Source organism: Microtus oregoni, unplaced genomic scaffold (genome assembly GCF_018167655.1).
Source record: "Microtus oregoni isolate MIOR12 unplaced genomic scaffold, Mior012 000111F_ref0000342, whole genome shotgun sequence".
NCBI lineage: Eukaryota > Metazoa > Chordata > Mammalia > Rodentia > Cricetidae > Microtus > Microtus oregoni.
In genome coordinates this window covers 67,723-87,716 of record NW_024544729.1, presented here as the reverse complement: position 1 = coordinate 87,716, position 19,994 = coordinate 67,723, and the positions used below count along the sequence as shown (strand labels likewise).

The window sequence follows — 19,994 nt, the reverse complement described above, 5'->3', positions numbered from 1 at the left end:
ATGGCACCAAGATTTATCCCTACTGCTTGTGATAGCTTTTTGTGAACATATTCTTTTTGTATAGATACCTTTCTCAGCCTGGATATAGTAGGGAGGACTTGAACCTTCCCCAAATCAATGTTTTACCCTCTCTGGGGAGTGGATGTGGGTGGAATGGGGGAGTAGGTGGAGGAAATGGAAGGAAGGGAGGGAGTAGAAACTGGGATTGGTATGTAAAATTTAAAAAGATAGTTTTCTTACTTAAAAAATAAAATAAAGGAGCAGAAGGTGGCTAGAATTTAAGCAACATGTTGCTAAAGCTGAAGAACTAACAGTTTCTCCTATGAGCAATGAGAAGGCACTAGAGAGTTGTTGCATGTTTTTTCAGTACTGTAACGATCATTCTGATGTTTTCTGACCTTTATCGTGTCTTCTGAGGAGTGAGCTGCAATTCACTTCTTTAAAAAAAAAAAAAAAAAACAACTTTCTTTTGCATGTTGTGTGTTTTGCCTGCCTGTTTAAGTGCACTGTGTACATGCAGTTCCCTAAGCGACCAGAAGAGGGCATTAGATCCTCTGGACTTACACTGACACTTGTAAACTCCCTTAAATGGGTGTTAGGAACCCAATCTGGGTTCTCTGAAAGAACATGTGTTCTTTTTTTTTTTTATTGTGGTTACTAAGTTTAATTCAATCTTTATACCCAGTTTTGTCTCATAAAAATAACAAAATATTCCTATAAAATTGCATTATGATGTAAGGACAGGTTTCTTGCTCTGACATAGTGCTAGAAAAATGTTGGCACCAAATGCACTTAAACAAAGTGTTAAGGATTAGTGCAGGTGTGAGAATTGTATTCCACTGGATTTAGCTGGACAGGGCCTCTTCTTGGGCGGCAGACTGGCCATGATCTGGGCCCAGTTTCAGAGAATGATAGGGGAGTCGAGTAAGGCAGCTGCTGTGGGTCACTGTCTCAGGTTCCCACAGTCTCTAAGCCATCCAGGCCAGCAAGTGGTCTTGGAGCTCTGCTCTCGCTGGACCAGCAGCAGGGCCAGCACAGTGATGTCAGATTTTTTTCTTGACAATTCAATTTGGAATTCACAAATCATTTTCTACTTAAGAAAGTGGTTACAGGGCTGGAAAGATGGCTCAGAGGTTAAGAACACTGACTGTTCTTCCAGAGGTCCTGAGTTCAATTCCCAGAAATCACATAATGGCTCATAACCATCTGTAATAAAGTCTGGTGCCCTCTTCTGGATTAGAGGTGTACATGCAGGCGGAGCATTGAATACATAATAAATAAATCTTAAAAAAAAAAAAAAAGAAAGTGGTTACAAAAAGAGGTTTGTTTCTATCATTGTATCATTTCCTTATATGTTAAAGATGTTAGAGTCTGGGCTAAATGAAACAAACATTTATGATATTTTCTTAAATGGAAAAAATACTCTGAATTCCAAATGACATCCTCATGACTTAACCACAAGCCATTTGAGTTGTTACAGAATTACATACATGTAATACATGTTTCTTGGCTTCAGGAAACAGGGCAGCTGAAAGGTCTAAACTCTTTGGTTGACAAAGCCATGGTCAATGCCCTCAATGAACCAGGTGCTGGAAGCAGAACACGCATGGGCTCCTGCAGGCACTTGAGCATCTAGGTCAATGAGCGTGACTGCAGAACTGCTGCTTCCCGAAACTCTGACGAGGACATTTCTGGCATCTGCTATAAAGCTCTGTAGCACCACTCAGGAGCCCTTTCACAGACGCCCACCACAAGCGGGAACCAAGTAACTAAGGCTGCAGCCCTTAAAGACAGAACAGGACGGAGATGTGCCTGACACGAAATAGCGGGCAGCAGGCAGCATGGCTGTGGAGCCCAGGATCTCTGCTGTCAGATGACAGTCGTGACCTTATTGCCAAAATACTCACTATCCAGGCCTGAGGGGCACTGTTCACAAACAAGTTTAAGAAGTCTGAAGCTTTCTAAAGGTGGCTTAGGCCGCTCTTCTGCTTTGGTGTACACAGTGAAGTTTTCTAGGTGTTAGAAGCACAGTCTGTGGGTATTCATAAGATGCTGATCCTAACAACACCTCTGCAGATGGCTAAAGGAACCCGCCCAACCCAGTGTTCTTCATCAGGTCTTCCTCCCAACTACAGGAACAGAGAGACGGGAAAACCAAAAATTCACCCAATACCTAGACATATTTGAGTAGTCTTTAAAGCCCTGCAGAATTTGAGGCCTTATGTACAGGAAGAACCACTGATAGCAAGAGCCCTCATAGGTGAGGAACTAAGGCTAGACTCAAGGCTGATGAGAGAAACAAAAGGAACAACCCATATGCAAACCTGGCATGGCAGGAACCAAACCAACCATAAAGGAAGAGAGGCTACTACCTTGACCTGGACATGGTTGTAGGAGCAGGAAGGAGACTACAATTCAGAGGATCAGGGTATCCAAACCTTCCACTCAGGACAAGACAGAGAATAAGTGTTTGATTTTTGGTTGACTGCTACCAAAAAGAGCAGTCACATTCCAACACTATGGGGTGACGGACAGAGGGGAACAAAAGAAAAAGGAGACACTAGGGCTCAGAGGTAACCTCAGCGGTGGAAACATTTTGGTGATAAGTATTCCCTGAAAGGAAAGGCTATGTAGACCTCACTCTGTCTTTAAGAGTTTTGTCTATGTGTTTCTCCTCCATCCCACAGTGAGGGATAGGTATTTTTTTTCCCTTTCTTTCCTTTTTTCCCAGCCAAACCACCATTCTTAGATGCCCAACAGCAGACTGTTGATACAAGGACGAGACAGACCCTAATGAGATTTCTGCTAACGGGTGCCATCTCTTTCGCCCTTCCCAGAACCTTACTGTTCCACACAGAACAACTACAGAGCAGGCGTAAGAGCGCCTCAGTTTATCCCCACAGATGTGTATCTTGGCAGTCTGGAAGGCACAGTCCTTCTGCAGCCCCGCCAAAGGCATCAAGGCCTATGAGCAGGCAACCCCACACGCATGACAACCCCTCTCCCACCACGACTCATTTGGGTTAAAGGAAGCACTAACATTTCAATACCCTATCTCTGAGTTTCCGGTCTGAGTACAGGCAGAGGAGGAGCCTTTCAATTGAAGGAGATGCTGGATTTGCCTCCTGCTGGGTTCAGGACCTTGTGGGACCGAGACCACGGTCCCAGTCTGGGCTCATGACTGTCAACTGTAGGTGTAGGCTCTGTTATCTTGGCATAGTCTGCTTCTCTTGAGCTTCCCTTCTCGCTCTGCTCTCCTCTGGGTGAGTTTGTTGTATCTTTCAGGTCCGATTTACAGTCTTCACCTTCACATAGAAAAACATGATCCTTGGGCTTGTTTGGGTGTGCCAGGGGTGCAGTGGCAGTGACTGGGGACCCAAATATGTCACCAGTCTTCCCGCCAGGTGGGTTCAGTCGCTGTCGAGTCTGCACAGTAGTCGATGCATCAAAGATACCACTTCCTTTGCCCCCTGGAGGATTTAACCGCTTCGGTATGTTTTTAGGTTCTTCAGTTGGTCCAAAAATATTAGATGCTCTTATTAGGTTTGCTTGAAGGAACACTTTCTTCTGGACTCCCAAAAAGATTGCTCGATTCTCCTCCTGGGGCCTTCATGGATCTGGAGCCCGAGTAGCCAGCCTGGCAGTCCGCGCCCTGGAACATGTTGGCTGCCACCCCGCGTCTCTCCAGAACAAGTGTTCTTAATAAAGGAATCATATCTCCAGCCGCAAGTTGTAATTCTTGGAATCTTTTATTTATTTACTGGTAGTATGAAAGTAGTTGGCCCCCATAATCTCATAGGGAGTGGCACTATTACGGAGGCCTGGCTTTGTTGGAGTGGGTATGGCCCTTTTGGAGCAAGTATGTCACTGTGGTGGCAGGCTTTGATGTTTCCTATGCTCAGGTATCTGCCCAGTGTCTCAGTTGACTTCCTGTTTCCTCTATCAATATCACTCTCAGCTCCAGTACTACATCTGCCTGCATTCTGCCATGCTCCTGTCATGATGATAATGGACTGAACCTTTGAAACTCTAAGTAAGCTACCCCAATTAAATGTTTTATTTATGAGAAAAAATAAAATAAATTAAAAAAAGTAACATTTAGCAGCCTCATTTAATCAGGGAACATGGGGGGATAGGGTATAGGCCCTGGAATTGGTTTTTGCTAAGAGGAATAATTGAAAACCAGGATAAAGAGCATGCCAAATTGAATTAACACGCAGTTCCCATACCAGTTGAGTGGGAGGCTCAGATACAAGGGTTCCCTGTTCATAACATCCTCATATGTCAGTTTGGGATATGTTGAGGGCAGAGTAATTACTATTTGCCTCTCTATTATCTAGAAATTAAGGATGTGGTGAAGGCTCTAGCTATCTAACACTGGGCAAGAGAATACATCCTCCTGTCGTGTGAGGCATGAGATGTAATTTCTCTTCCCTATAAATAAAGAAGTTGTTTTCATGGTCTGGCAATAACCGGAACTTCTCAGACTTACAAAGTTGGAGATGGGAGCAGAAAACATCCAGTGGCTCTTATTTCCCCAAGCATCCTTTTGCTGTAATGAAAGCTCCATGCAACTTACTCTGTTGGGATCATGCCTCAACCAAGATAATGTTACTATTTGAGCCTGGAGATGTTCTGCCATGCTGGTGTAATATAAATTAACCCACAATATTTAAATATTTAATTTTTATAATATTTTCTAAATACACCTGATTTTGGATATTACTTCAGATTAAATTAGCTTTAAGTTTGTTTTAAACTTGTTTTGACTTAATTGCTTTAGGCTTAAATTTGATAACATACATTGAAGACTATATAGTGAAAGATATAAATTGGTATCTCCTTCTGAGTTTGTCCCTCTCAATGAATTACATTTGTACTTAGCATAGCTATAAACATAGTTCTGAGTGCATTAAAGGATTTGATCATTTATAAGGTGACTAATCATTAAAGTTTATGTCTTAATTATTTTTAACATTTTCAATAAAGCATTAACTCTCATACAGTCAAGACATTATACTTTTATTCCTGTTAAGATTTTAAGCCTTAAGAATTATAATTTTGACTTGAAATTATTTTAGTATCAAAATAAACATTAAACCATAGATAAAAATCCATAGACAGAATGAGAATCTCATTTCCCGATTTTTTATAGTGTACTTTTACAGAGTGTTATACAAATCTCTTTCTCCAAATGGCTAAAGCCTAACAAAGTTAGTAAAGGCATAAGTGATTAGATATACATCTTTAAGTAAATACTTCTTGACTTGTATAATCTTAGAAGTTTGTAATTTTTCTTTCTCTGCATTCCCACTCTAAACCCTATCTACCATCCCCCTTCACACCTGATCCTGTCATTCACATCCCAACCTGTGCCCAGTCCACCCACAAAATCAATTATATTTCCCCCTTCCCAGGAAGATCTATGTGCCCCCCCCCAGGCCCTTCCACTATACTTAGACTCTCTGTGTCTTCTGATTGTAGGTTATTTATCATTTACTTTAGGTTGATATCCATATATAAGCGAATATGTACCATATCTATCTTTCTGGGTCTGGTTTACCTCACTAAGAATGTTTTTTTTTTCTAGTTCAATCCATTTGTCTGCAAATTTCAAGATGTCACATTTTATAACAGCTGAATTATACTACATTGTGTAAATCTGTCAAAGGTTTTTATTTATTTTTTAAATCCATTCTTTTGTTGTGGGACATCTAAGCTGTTTCCAATTTCTGGCTATTATGAACAGAGCAGCAATGAACATGATTGAGCAAGTAAGTGTCTTTGCGATAGATTGAAGTGCCCTTTAGGTATATGTCAAAAAGTGGTATGACTGCATCTTGAGGTTGAAAGATCCTCAGTATTCTGAGGAAAACAATATGCTGTATTGATTTGCATAGTGGCTGTACAAGTTTGCACTCCCACCAGCAAGGAATGAGTGCTCATCTTATTCCACATCCTGGCCAGCACAAATTGTCATTTGTGTTATTATCTTAATGCAAGAAGCTAAAAGTAGTTTTGATTTGCGTTTCATTGATGCCTAAAGATGTTGAACATTTCTTTAAGTATTTCTCAGCCATTTGAGTTTCTTCTATAGAAAATTCTCTGTTTAAATCTGTACCCTAGTGTTTTTAATAAATTAGATTATTTATTACAGTTTTATTATATTTTATGCCGTATTTCTTGAGTTCTTTATATATTTTGGATATTAGTCCTCTATTGAATGTGGCGTTGGAAAAAATCCCTTTTCCATTTGGTAGGTGCCACTTCGTAGAAATGATAGTGTTCTTTGACTTACAGAAAGAAGCTTTTTTAGTTTCAGGAGGTCCCATTTATTAATTGTCAGTATCAGTGTCTGTGCTACTGGTGTTCTATTCAGGAAACTGTTTTCTGAGCCAGTGCATTCAAGGCTATTCTCAACTTTCTTTTCTATCATATTCAGCATATCTGCTTTATGTTGAGGTCTTTGATCCATTTGGTGTTGACTTTTGTATACAGTATACAGTAAGGATCTATTTTCATGCTCCTACATGCAGACATCTTGCTTAACCAGAACCATTTGTTAAAGGTGCTGTCTTTTTTCCAGTGTATGTGTCTGGCTTCTTTATACAAATTCAGGTTTCAATGAGTTTTTTGGATTTATGTCCGGGCCTTCAATTCAATTCCACTGATTAATGTGTCAGTTGTTATGACAATAGCATATGGTTTTTATTACTATAGCTCTGTAGTAAAACTTGAAATGAAAATAGTGATACCTCCAGCAGTTCTTTTGTTGTTCAGGTTTATTTCAGCTACCCTGGTTTCTTTGTTTTCCCATATGAAATTGAGAATTGTCCTTTCAAGGTCTGTGAAAAATTGTCTTGGAATTTTGAAGAGAATTGCATTGAGTCTGTACATTGCTTTTGATAGGATGGCCATTTTCACTATTAATCCTGCAGATCCATGAGCATGGGTTATCTTTTCATCTTCTGGTAACTTATTTAGTTTCTTTTTACAAATACTTGGAAGTTTTATCATGCAAGTCTTTTACTTGCTTGCTTAGAGTTACTTCCAAGATATGTTATATTATTTATGAATAATTATGAAGGGTGTTGTTTCTCTGATATCTTTCTCAGCCTGTTTGTCATTTGTATATAGAAGGGATACTGATTATTTTAGATAACCTTGTCTCCTGCCACTTTGTTGAAAGTGTTTATCAGCTATACGAGTTCCCTAGCAGAATTTTTAGGATCATTTATGTATACTATTATATCTGTCTATGAACTTCTGGTTTTTAGAGTCTCCATTGAGAGAAGTCATGTGTCTTCTTTTAGGTCTGCTTTTTTATGTTATTTGGTCTTTTTCCCATGCAGCTTTTAATAGTCTTTCTTTGTTCCTCTCATTTAGTGTTTTGGTTATTATAAGCCTAGTGTACTTTCTTTTCTTGTCCAATCTTCTATGGTTTTATTAAAAATATATTTTAGGCCTTTGAACTGTGTTTCTTCTCCTTTCTCTATTCCAATTATTCCTAGGTTTGGTCTTTTCATAGTATCCCAGATTTCCTGGATGTTTTGTGTCAGGAGTTTCCTTGGATTTAACATTTTCTTTGACTGATGTTTCCATTTCCTCTATCGTATCTTCTCTCTTCCATCTCTTGCGTTATGTTCATGATGCTTGACTGTTTGAAATTTTACATTTCTCATTTCCAGAATTCCCTCAGTTTTTTTTATTATATTTTCAGGTCTTGAACAGTGTAATTTATTTCCTTACATTCTTTGTTTGTGTTTCCCTGGATTACTTTAAGGACTTCTTTCATCTTCATATAGTTAGTTTTAAGTTCTTTTTATAGTGCTTTGGCTATGTTGGTGTAGTCTGGACTTGCTGTGGTAGGATTGTCGGGATCTAGTGGAGCCATATTGCCCTGTTGTTGATTGTTTTTTTTTTTTTTTCATACTGGTTTCTAGGTATTTGGGTTTGGGAAGATTGTATTTCTAGGTGCATACACACACTGCCAGCAGTCGAGGCAAGGGCAATATCTTGCCCTAACGGGTAGCTTTTGCCTCAGAGAAAGTAAATCCATATGGAGGTTCTTTGATGCCCAACATCTTTTTACCAAGTAAATTGGTGCTGCCAGTAGCATACATGCCTCATGGTTATGAAAAGCCTTATGTTACTAAAACAGTTTAAATGCCATATTCTGTAGACCTTTCAAGTACTTGAAGATCATTGTCTATTTAAAATATATCTAATTGACTTTGAAAACATACCTAACATGACCATAAGTTTGATTTTTATAGATGACTACTAACTTGTGTTTCTTTAATAGTATAGTTTTTAAAATTTTATATAACCTTTTAATATGATTTGCATAGGTACAATGCCTTAAATAAGAGTAGAAACATATATAGCATAACAAAAGTAACCTTAAATTTGTAACAATATACAAAAATCTATACTATTATAAAATATTTACTACTGGCAGCTGCTTTTTTAGTTTAAAAGTAGATTCAATAATCTACCTTTTATCCCATCATTTCTATACTCTCCCATTTTTCTTTCAGAAGGAGATCTTTGATTATTATCTCCTTTGTTAAGATTTTTTATATTTATTTATTTATTAAAATTTCCACCTCTTCCCCTCATCCCATTTCCCTCCCACTCCCCCTCCCTCTCCAGTCCTAAGAGAAGTCAGGGTGCCCTGCCCTATGGGAAGTCCAAGGCCTTCCCCCTTTTATCCAGGTCTAGGAAGGTGAGCATCCAAACAGACTAGGCTCCCAAAAAGCCAGTACATGCAATAAAATCAAAACCCAGTGTTATTCTTAAATATATATATATATATATATATATATATATATATATATATATATATGGGGTGTTCCCAGCAGCAGCAGGAAGCCACGCGGCGGAACCTCCAATGCAGTGGGCACATGTGAGCAGACCCATGGAGCCATAAAAGCAGCTGTTAGCCCCAAAGAGACGGTTGCCAGTCCCCGGGGCGGGCTGGCAGAGTCGCCATGAGAAAAGCGGCTACAGCTTCCCACCAGCGGGAGGGCACGTGCCACGCTGGCGGTGGTGGCGGTAACAGACATATAAACACAGGAAATAGCCATACAAGAATTTATTAAAAAGGAGAGAGAGAAAGAAAGAAAGAAAGAAAGAAAGGGGGGGAGAGAGAGAGAGAGAGAGAGAGAGAGAGAGAGAAGAAAGAGAGGGAAAGAAGGAGGGAGAGAGAGGAGAAGAAAGGCAAAGCCCCGTGTGTACACCGGGAGAGGAAGCAGAAAGAGAGCGATGATGGGCGGAGGTCAGAAGTTAAAAGGAGTGGGCGTGGCTAGGGCAGGGACCGAAAAAATAACATTCCCACATCTTGCTTTTAATAAAAAGCAAATTATACACTCCAGTTTGAAGGAATTGGGGCTGCAAATTCTCGAGACTGCTTCCGGCTGATTGTGGGCATCATCTTTTGGGGGGGCGCGAGAGAAGGCTGGGTGCTGGGAACATCCTGGCATAGCTGGTCTCTTTGTTTCTGACCCATGTCTGTGGCATGGAAATGTCTGGTATCTCTTACCCTATTTAAGGTATTGGCAGAAAGAACAAAGTTAAATTAAGGGAAAAAAATTAGGACCAGGGGATTGAGGGGGTATCTGACCTGTTTAAGATGGATTCTTTAATTCGGCTCCCTGGAACTCACGAGAGCTCCTTGGGTTTGCGAAAACAGAAGTTTTAGACATATAATGACTGTAGCATAAGAGATAAATTTGGTTTGAAATTTGTTTGGTGAGGTCACCTTGCAAAACCTCTCAGCTGTCAAACTGTCAGAGATCTTTGAGAAGGATTAGATTTTACTTGAGTTACTGACTAAAAAAATGACAGAGAACTTACTTGGTTGGCACCCAGGGCTACTCTTTTTTGGGTCCTCCATGGACGTGGAAGGTTGCACGTGACCTTTGCTGTTTAGTGCAGGGCCTGCCAGGATGCAGAAGACCCTGTGGGCTAAGAAATCTGTAGGAAGACAGGCCTACCTTGACCTGAGCAGCTAGGCTGTCGATTCCAGCGATTCCGTCCATGTCTAGAGAGGTCTTTACTTTAGACGAAAGGCAGGTTTGCCCAATGGTCAGTGCTCTGCAGTAGAAGCTAAATGCAGAAGGACGTTGTTTTGCGCGTGTCTGTCTTCTGTCTTCTTTGGGGGGGGGGGAGCAGAGAGCTGCTGCTAGGAGCCAACCTGTCTCTTTTTTGTTGTTGTGAAAAGTTTTTAATAATTAAAAACTTTAATAATTTTTAATAATTAAAATACTTAAATATCACATTCCCCAGATCTCTGAGCAGTTGAGGGCTGTTTATCAGGTATAACTATAGTATAGAATTTGTTTGGAAAGTTGAGTCTGAGCTTGACCACATTGGCTCTCAACAGGTAAGATTTACATTTGTAAAAAGGCAGAGAGAGGGAAAGAACTGCTCGTAATATAGGTTAGTGGCAGAACTGACAATGATAGAGAACAGCTTAAGAGACTTAAAGTTACATAGCAGTTTAAAATATATGCATTATTATGTATAGAAAGTGTGAACAGGAATTGGGCAATGTGAACAACTCTGATGGGCCCTATCAGAGACATGCCATTGCTCAAAACACATGTAACAGAGTTAACAGGTAGATTTTAGTGAAAACCGGGTGAGAAGGCAAGGTAAAACTGGGAGTAAAACCGGGAGAGTGTGGTCACGTGACCTGGCCCTCAGCCAAGGTGGTGGAAAAAGTCACCTGACCCATCTGTCCCTCAGCCAAGATGGCAACCACCACATGTAGTCTGCTCTGTTGGAGAGCCTGCCATGCCACAACAAAAGCCACAGAGGGAAGGGGCAAAAGGCTAGAACCGAAAAACGGCTGTGTATAGTTTTAATAGGGCCATTTATTTGGACAGAGACGGATAAGTGTAAGGCATTAAAGCATGAGGCCGGAGTGATAGGTCTGGATGGCTTGGCTCCCATGGTCAAGGCCGTGCAAACACCTGCAAAAACTGTGGCACCTCAAGCCTACAACGAGAACGGCTCCCCGTTAAGGCAAGATGCAGATGGCATGAACCCCCGGGCCCTGTGAAAAGGCGTCCGATTCCATGGGCGGGGGGACTATAACCTAGCTGAATCGACTTGCGGGCAGGAGGGATCCAGCCTAGGTTAGGCCGCATCGTAGCGGCGTGCTGCACCGTAGCAGCAGTTATGACGAAAAGAAGGAAGAAAAAGAATGAAAAAAGAGAAAGAAGGAGGACTGGAGGCCCCTGGCCTCCAGGCGTGGGTGGGCTGAGGGAGCTGGCTTAAGGACATGCCATCCCAGGCACGGGCTTAGTACAGGAGACAAGCCGGATTGAATGCCAGCAAAGGGAACAACCAAGGCCCTGAAAGCCTGCAGTTGGAGGTCCCCCCATCCCTAAAAGCTGTGAAGGGTTGCCGGGAGCTCAACAGTCAATCCCTTGGGTTAAAAGAGATGGTTAAGCTGGCCAAGATGGGGACACTCATGATTAGTTGATTTGTTGTTTGGAGGAGCTGCATCCAGGCAGATGGAACACGTGGTCCTTATAGAGAAGGTACTCAGGTCCTGATTCTGCCCCAGGAGGGAGCTAAGAGTCCCGGCCAGTGCCTAAAGCCAGAACTCCGGCCCCAGGTAGAAGTCCAGGGCACACGAATCATCCGAGTCATGAGGCACCATTTGTTATTCTTAAAAAAATATATATGGGGGGGGGGGTTCCCAGCTGCAGCGGGAAACCACGTGGCGGAATCCCCAATGCAGCAGGCGCATGTGAGCAGACCAATGGAGTCATAAAAGCAGCTGCCAGCCCCAAAGAGAAGGTTGCCGGTCCCCGGGGTGGGCTGGAAGAGTCGCCATGAGAAAAGCGGCTACAGCTTCCCACCAGCACTGGCAATGGCGGTGGTAACAGACATATAAACACAGGAAATAGCCATATAAGAATTTATTAAAAAGGAGAGAAAGAAAGAAAGAAAGAAAGAAAGAAAGAAAGAAAGAAAGAAAGAAAGAAAGAAAGAAAGAAAGAAAGAAAGAAAGAAAGGGAGAGAGAGAGAGAGAGAGAGAGAGAGAGAGAGAGAGAGAGAGAGAGGAGGAGAGAGGCAAAGCCCCGTGTGTACACCGGGAGAGGAAGCAGAAAGAGAGTGATGGTGGGTGGAGGTCAGAAGTTAAAAGGAGTGGGCGTGGCAATGCATTGGCTTCTCAGTCAGCTCCCATTGTTAGTCATGTTCAGAGAGTCCAGTCTGATCACATTCTCATTCAGTCCCAGGTCAGCTGGCCTTGGTAAGCTCCCATTAGATCAGTCACATTGTCTCCATGGGTGGATGCACCCCTCGCTGTCCTGACTTCCTTGCTCATATTCTCCCTCCTTCTGCTATTCATCTGGACCTTGGGAGCTCAGTTCAATTCTCCAATGTGGGTCTCTGTCTCTATCTCCATCCATCGCTGGTTGAAGGTTCTATGGTGAAGTTTTTTTTCTTAACCATTACCAGTAACAATTTGCAACCAATCCCCTTAAACAATGACAAACATCCATAATCCATCAAATGATCAAAAGTCATCCACCCTGCCTCTTGGGAATGCGGGTGTCATGTTTCTTAACCTCATTTTTGTTGTCTGCAATGATGACATCGTTAGGAGGCCCTGAGAAAATTAAGAAAATGGTAAAGTCACTTGGGCCACTTGTTTTTATTGGTGTCTGGTTGCCTTGCTCTGAAAACACAAAACTTTTAAAGGTAACATACATATCTACATTAACACAAATACGGAATGTCTGGTGTTCATGTCAGTTAAAGAAGATTTTTTCTATGTTTAAGCAAGGCAGAGGCATCTATCACCAGTATAAGTCCATTTACACTGCATCACCAAATTTTAATATAAATCTATATCCATCCATATGAAAGGATGGCAGTAAGTTGTGAGTACTCTGTAACCAACAAGATTTACCATATCTCATCTTATCTCTGAGCTGTTCCCATGCAGAGTGATCAGCTTACATGTCACTTGTCTTTTAGTTTTTCTTGGCTTCCTCCCCCATGTCTATAGTCAAGATACTCAGGAGATCTTCACTGGTCAAATCTGATCTCTATTAACCTGGAAAAAAAAATCCATAGTCATTTGTTTCCTGTTGAAGCAAAAGCATAATCTCTTTCCCAATATCATACATTTTTTACTTTGATTTTAAATTTAAGGCATTATTAAAGTATATATGTTGGTTTATTTCAGAATTCTCATCCATGATTCAATGTCTTGCAGGCAGCTGTTGTCTGTTTGATAGCATTCAAAAGATTTAAAATTTACAGAGCACCATATAGGATCCAGATTCCCTGTGTTATAATATTTCCCATTCTTATGTGACTTACTATTTTTATTACTTTACTTTTCTCTTTAAAGACTTTATTATTTTTGAAACTGTTTATTTTTTATTACTGTCTATACCATTTTTCATTCTTAAGCCTATGCATATTGTTAAACACACTGTAACCTAGTTAGAGATTTTTTGCCTGTCTGTTTAAGCAAAACCTTAAATGGTCATGCAGCTTAGCTCATGGTGAGCTGACAGTTCAAGCCCAAAGGCAATGGCCAGGAGACACAGCCCCTGTCCTTTGGCCTGCATGACAGACTGTGAAACTATGAAGCTGCATTTGGCTCTGCATTTGTGTGTCTGGAACATTTCGAAAGATTTTTCAGTTTTTATGTGAAATACGTGCTCCAATATTGAATGCCATTTGTGTTCAGAATTTTTCTTTGGGACTGTCAACTTAAGTTGCCTAAGTTTATTTCTAATTCACAATCTCAATATCCTTCTGAACTTCTTGATGATGGCCATGCAGTAGTTCTTTAGGCTTTTTAAATTTTTTTAAATTTACATTTATTTTTGACACTTTCACACAATATGCAATGTGTTGCGATAATATTCACCTTTCATTATCCCATTTTAAATTCCTTCCATACATGCTGTTATGTTACTATTTCCCAGTGAGATCTCCTACTACTTTTATGTCAACTTTTTTATTGGCCTCTCAGTTTTCCTGGTGTTCCTTTCATGAATATAGGTAGGATGTTATTTATTGGTGTATTTGTATGGCACAGTAGTTACACCACTGAAGAAAATTACACCTCTTCCCATAGCAACCATTAATGGTCAAAAGTTCCTCAGATAGGGGATGGTACTCCATAAGCCTCTTCACCCTCATGACAGAATGTTGAAAAGCCCAGTTTAATGCAGCTCTTCATAATTGTTTCTCTGTTGATGTGTGCAATGGCCTTGTCATGTCCAGAAAATAGTGTTGCAACATACTGATCTTTGTTCTTTAATTGGCTTAGATTTAATCTATTGTTATTTTTTATTTCTTATATATTCCCCATTTCTGTTTATTGTTTGTCCATGGACTACATCCATTTTTATTTTATTAATTTGTCACTTAATATTTTTTCATTTATTCTATATAATTTCTGTCCCCTTCTTTGCTCTGATGCTTGGTGATACCGGTATTGTGTTCCATTATTTTTCATTTTATTTCTTTATGTGGTTTGTTTTGGCATTGTTGTGATTACTGTGGTTTGCTTTTTCTGGGTGGTACTGGAGTTCAAGTACACAAGAGAGGACTGTTCAATATAAAGCCACTTCTATATAAAAATGGAGGAGAAGCATTCATCTCCAAGCATACAAAAGCTTTAATATCAAAACAAAGCACACAAAGAATGAATGTAACAACATAAATTCTCCTAAAGTACATATGTCTTCAGTAAATGAATCAAAAGATACCCAAATAGATAAATTTCCAGGCAAAAAAAAAATCCCCAACACATGCTATCAAATATGGCTGGCTAGTGAATGTAGAGTAAATATAAATATATTCATATTAATGAAAGGATAAAAGTGTGAAAGAAAAATTCATGAAATAGTGATTATGATACTGGAAGCTATAGAAATCTTGAAAATTAAAACCTGCATGCTCCAAGTTTTAAAAATCTAAAAATCTCACCACAATTCTAAATGAAAAGAAAAGAAAGGCCATCATAGATTTAGTTTTGAATTAATGAAAAGAAACTACATATAAGATGGAAGAGGGGGGGGGTGGCAGTTCTGCCTCTCCGTGCATTACCTGAAAATGCCTTGTTTCTTGTTTTGTTCAGAGCTGGAGACATGGCTCAGTGGTTTAAGAGCACTTGCTGCTCTTCGAAAGGACCCAGGTTCTGCACTCAGAACCCACATAGCAGCTACAAACCATCTGTAACTCAAGTTCCAGAAGATCTAACACCCTCTTCTGGCCTCTGAGGGCCAGAAGACATACATATGCCTGCATAGACTTCCGAGTAGACAAAACACTGATACACGTAAAATAAAAATAAATCTTAAAAGAAGAAGAAGAAAAAAAGATCTTTGAGACACCATGGGGATATTAACCTCATTTCAGTTAATAGTCTCCCAACCAAACTTGGGCAAAAAACTAACTAAAATCAGAGGGCCACACATAAAGGGAAGACGTGAAAGGTTGTGTGTGTGGTGAGAAGAACTACCTTTAAGAAGAAGCAGACAGGAAGGGAAGAGGATAAGAAAATGAAATGGTATTGAAAGCAACTAACATTCATTATTATAAATGTATGAAACTGTCAAACATTAAAAAATTTAAAAAATACATTAAGATAAGGTACACACCCTTTATGCTAAAAGCTTAACAGGCATAGTTAGTGAAATAATAGCAGAAATTTTCTCAAATCTTGGGAAACATCAAAGTAGTAGAACTATTTAGAATGCCAAAGAGACATAAACATAATGGAACTTTATGTTACATTACAGTTAAACTGCCAAGAGTACAAAAAAATACAATGATGATAGTTGTCAGAAAGATGTGACAATTCAATTATGAATTGAAACCATTATGATAACTTTTGATTTCTAGGCAGAAACAATAAATTCTTAGAACTCTTGGAATGATATATTTCAGATATAGAAAAAAAAATAACTCCCGGCATACGTTACTATTTCCAGCAAATTTAACATTTAGAATTAAAAGAGAAAGGCCTTCTAGCTGGGCTGTGGTGGCAAATGCCTTTAATCCCAGCACTCAGGAGGCAGAGACTAGCGGATCTCTATGAGTTTGAAACCACCATGTTCTACAGAGCTATTTCCAGAACAAGCTCAAAAGCTACTCAGAGCAACACTGTCTCAAAAACAAACAAACAAAGGCAATTCACGGCACTAACTCATATCATAGAAAATCCTTAAAACAATCCTATATGCAGAAAAGAAAGAGAAATAAAATTGTGAATTTTTAGGACAGGGAGGGGCAGTGGGGGAAGTGGGAGGGAAATGGGAGGAGGGGAGGAGGTGGAAATATTAATAAACAAATTAAAAAAATAAAGATTACTTTGCAAGTGCTGTTTTCAAAATAATTTTAGTGACAAAACTGTGTAAAGACTAATGTCTGCTATAGTTTGAATATCTGTTTCCCCAAAACCTGACCTAGAGATTTAGTTCCTAAATTTATCAGTCCTAATGTGATAGGGGTAGACAATGTTGTGGGTTATTCACCAGAGAAGACTGCTCAGACATAGGTTTAAACAAATAAAGTCTTTATTAGCCAGCTGGCAACTACACTGCATGTTTGAAATCCCAGTGTGGCACTGAGACTTTCTCAGAGGGAACTTTAAAGCACAAAAACCATGTTCTGGGTTCACATTTCAGTTAAAAAGAACAGTTAACCAGAAGTAGAAATACAGAACCTAAAAAGCAAGGTTAGTACATATTGAACCTTTCTCAGAACTCTTTGGGCTTTGATGGATGAGGCTTTCATTTTAGGTTTGGCAGATGATGCTGTCTATATGCTGAATTTTACATTCTGAACTCATCTCACTGTCTCTACTTCACAGCAACTTATAATTCCTCTCATTTATTGTTCCACTGGTCTTTTTCTCTTTTAACTCCATCTCTGTCTGCTTCTCCCAATTCTCTTAATTCTCTCCCCTCCTCTTTCCATCCATCACTCTTTCCTTCTCCTCTCCTCTCCTCTCCTCTCCTCTCCTCTCCTCTCCTCTCCTCTCCTCTCCTCTCCTCTCCTCTCCTCTCCTCTCCTCTCCTCTCCTCTCCTCTCCTCTCCTCTCCTCTCCTCTCCTCTCCTCTCCTCTCCTCTCCTCTCCTCTCCTCTCCTCTCCTCTCCTCTCCTCTCCTCTCCTGATCTTTTCTCTTTCTCATCCTTCTTTTCTTCCTCCTCCTGCTTCACTTCCTACTTCCTACTTTCCTCTCTCTCTCTCTCTCTCTCTCTCTCTCTCTCTCTCTCTCTCTCTCTCTCTCTCTCTCTCTCTCTCTATGGGATAATACAACATGAATGACTCCACCTTAAATAAATCTTGCCATCATATATATATTTTTTTTCTCCAGGGGAGTCCTCCATACCAGGAACTCAACAAAATTTATCATTAGACTCTAAGCCTCCAGGCATAAAATTCATCTTGCCTTTTAATTCTTTTTATGTACAACAGAGACAGTTTTCTTATAAACCTGGACTACCATGGAACCCATGAATCTATTACTCTGCTGTTTTTTGGAAAAGAGGGATGCATTTTTAGAAATAATGCACTTCTCATGTGTGTCTTTCACTTTTTTTTTTTTTTGAAATCTAGGTGGAGGCTGTATGTTTCTTGCTTTCATATGTTGTCAGCACTCTGCAATGGATCCATTATAAAACTGAATTGCAGGGCCTCTCAGCAATTATAGGTTGTTGTACAAGCTGTGAAAGTATCCACACATCTAAAACATAAGATCTCAGGCAAGTTTGACAGAAATCTCAGTCACAGAAGTCTGGCAAGTGTCCAGTTAAGGCTATGAGGCATGTTTGATGAAGCCTAGGACTTTAGATAGATAGAAGGCAAGTGGTGAGCATTTCCAAAAACAACATTTTTTTTTCTGTTCAGTCTCTGGCATGGAAAGCTTTCCTAGACATAAGAATTTTCCCCAGTCTTTTCTCTATCTGCATTTGGGCAAGATAGAAGAAAAAGAAATTGAAAAGAGAAAATCAACAACAAACCTTTGGGCTATGTGGTGCCTGAGTCCAAAAAGAAGATGTGAGAATAGAAAATACTGGAATGGTTGCATCAAACCAACAGGTCAAAATGAATTCAAAATGAAGACCACAGGAAACAGTTTTCAGAGTACATATATAACAAGAGGTGATATTTTGGCTGAGGGTTATAAATTTAAGGTCAAGCAATGCATCATGACAGAGATATATGCTTGAATAAAGACAAACCCACAATGAAGGTCCCCAAATTTGGTCCAAGATTTAATAGAGGTAAGAAGTCTCTAGACGCTGGCTGCTTTCCTCTGACATTTCACCCTTGATAGCTGACTCTAGGTTTATACCGACTAAGACTAATTAGATTCCTGCTTCAGGATTATGTTAGTTAATTTCAAAATATTTAGAGATTTTCTTGTCATGCTATAGTTTGGCAATGTCTATTTTAGTTTCATTGTGCAATTGCAACTTAATTTATAAGATTTTATTTAAATTTGCTTATTATTAGATTTTAATTTCTGTTGCTTTGATAAAACACTCTAACAAAAAGATACTTAGGTTCATTTCAGGTTCCCTATCCTCAGCTGCCCAAGGAACTAACTGGGGACATCGCCTTGGGCTCCTGGGAGCCACTCTAGTTTCAAGTCTCTTGCCAACCCTAAGGTGGCTCCCTTAACTAAGAATTGTGCTTCCGTGCTCCCCTATTCAACCTTCCTTTATCCCAATCATCCTTTTTCCCCAAGTTCCCCCCATCCTCCCCTTCTCCCTTTTCTCTCCCCATCTCCCCTTACCCCCATCCCACCCCACCCCCAAGATCCCAATTTTCTCCCCGGCAATTTTGTCTACTTCCCATAGCCAAGAGGATAACTATATGTTTTTCCTTGGGTTCACCTTCTTACTTAGCTTCTTTAGGTTCACCAATTATAGACTCCGTGACCCTTATTTATGGCTAGAAACCAATTATGAGTGAGTACATCCCATGTTCATCTTTTTGGGTCTGGGTTACCTCACTCAGTATAGTGTTTTCTATTTCCATCCATTTGCATGCAAAATTTGAGAAGTCATTGTTTTTTACCGCAGCATAGTACTCTAAGGTGTATATATTCCACATTTTCTTCATCCATTCTTCCATTGAAGGGCATCTAGGTTGTTTGCAGGTTCTGGCTATTACAAATAATACTGCTATGAACATAGTTGGACAAATGCTCTTGTCATATGATAGGCCATCTCTTGGGTATATTCCCAGGAGTGGTATTGCTGGGTCCAGGGGTAGGTTGATCCCGAATTTCCTGAGAAACATAAACACTGATTTCCAAAGTGGTTGCACAAGATTGCATTCCCACCAGCAATGGATGAGGGTACCCTTTCCTCCACAGCCTCTCCAGCAAAGGCTATCATTGGTGTTTTTGATTTTAGCCATTCTGACAGGTGTAAGATGGTATCTCAAAGTTGTTTTGATTTGCATTTCCCTGATCGCTAAGGAGGTTGAGCATGACCTTAAGTGTCTTTTGGCCATTTGAAATTCCTATAGCAATACTGACGAATATCTTGCATATCACCATAGAACCTTCATCTGGTGATGGATGGAGATAGAGACAGAGACTCACACTGGAGCACTGGACTGAGCCAAGGTCCCAATGAGGAGCAGAAGGAGGGAGAACATGAGCAAAGAAGTCGGGACCACGAGGGGTGCACCCACCCACTGAGACAGTGGGGCTGATCTATTGGGAGCTCCCCAAGGCCAGCTGGACTGTGACTGAAAAAGCATGGGATAAAACCGGACTCTCTGAACATGGAGAAATATGAGGGCTGATGAGAAGCCAAGGACAATGGCATGGGGTTTTGACCCTACTTAATGTACTGGCTTTGTGGGAGCTTAGCCAGTTTGGATGTTCACCTTCCTAGATATGGACGGAGGGGGGAGGACCTTGGACTTTCCACAGAGCAGGGAACCCTGACTGCTCTTTGGACTGGAGAGGGAGGGGGAG

At 40.3% G+C, this 19,994-nt stretch overlaps 1 pseudogene; it reads right to left on the bottom strand.

The window, feature by feature from the left end:
- Positions 1 to 3,096: 3,096 nt before the first annotated feature.
- Positions 3,097 to 3,661, bottom strand: LOC121443660 (annotated as a pseudogene).
- Between the last annotated feature and the right edge of the window lie 16,333 nt (positions 3,662 to 19,994).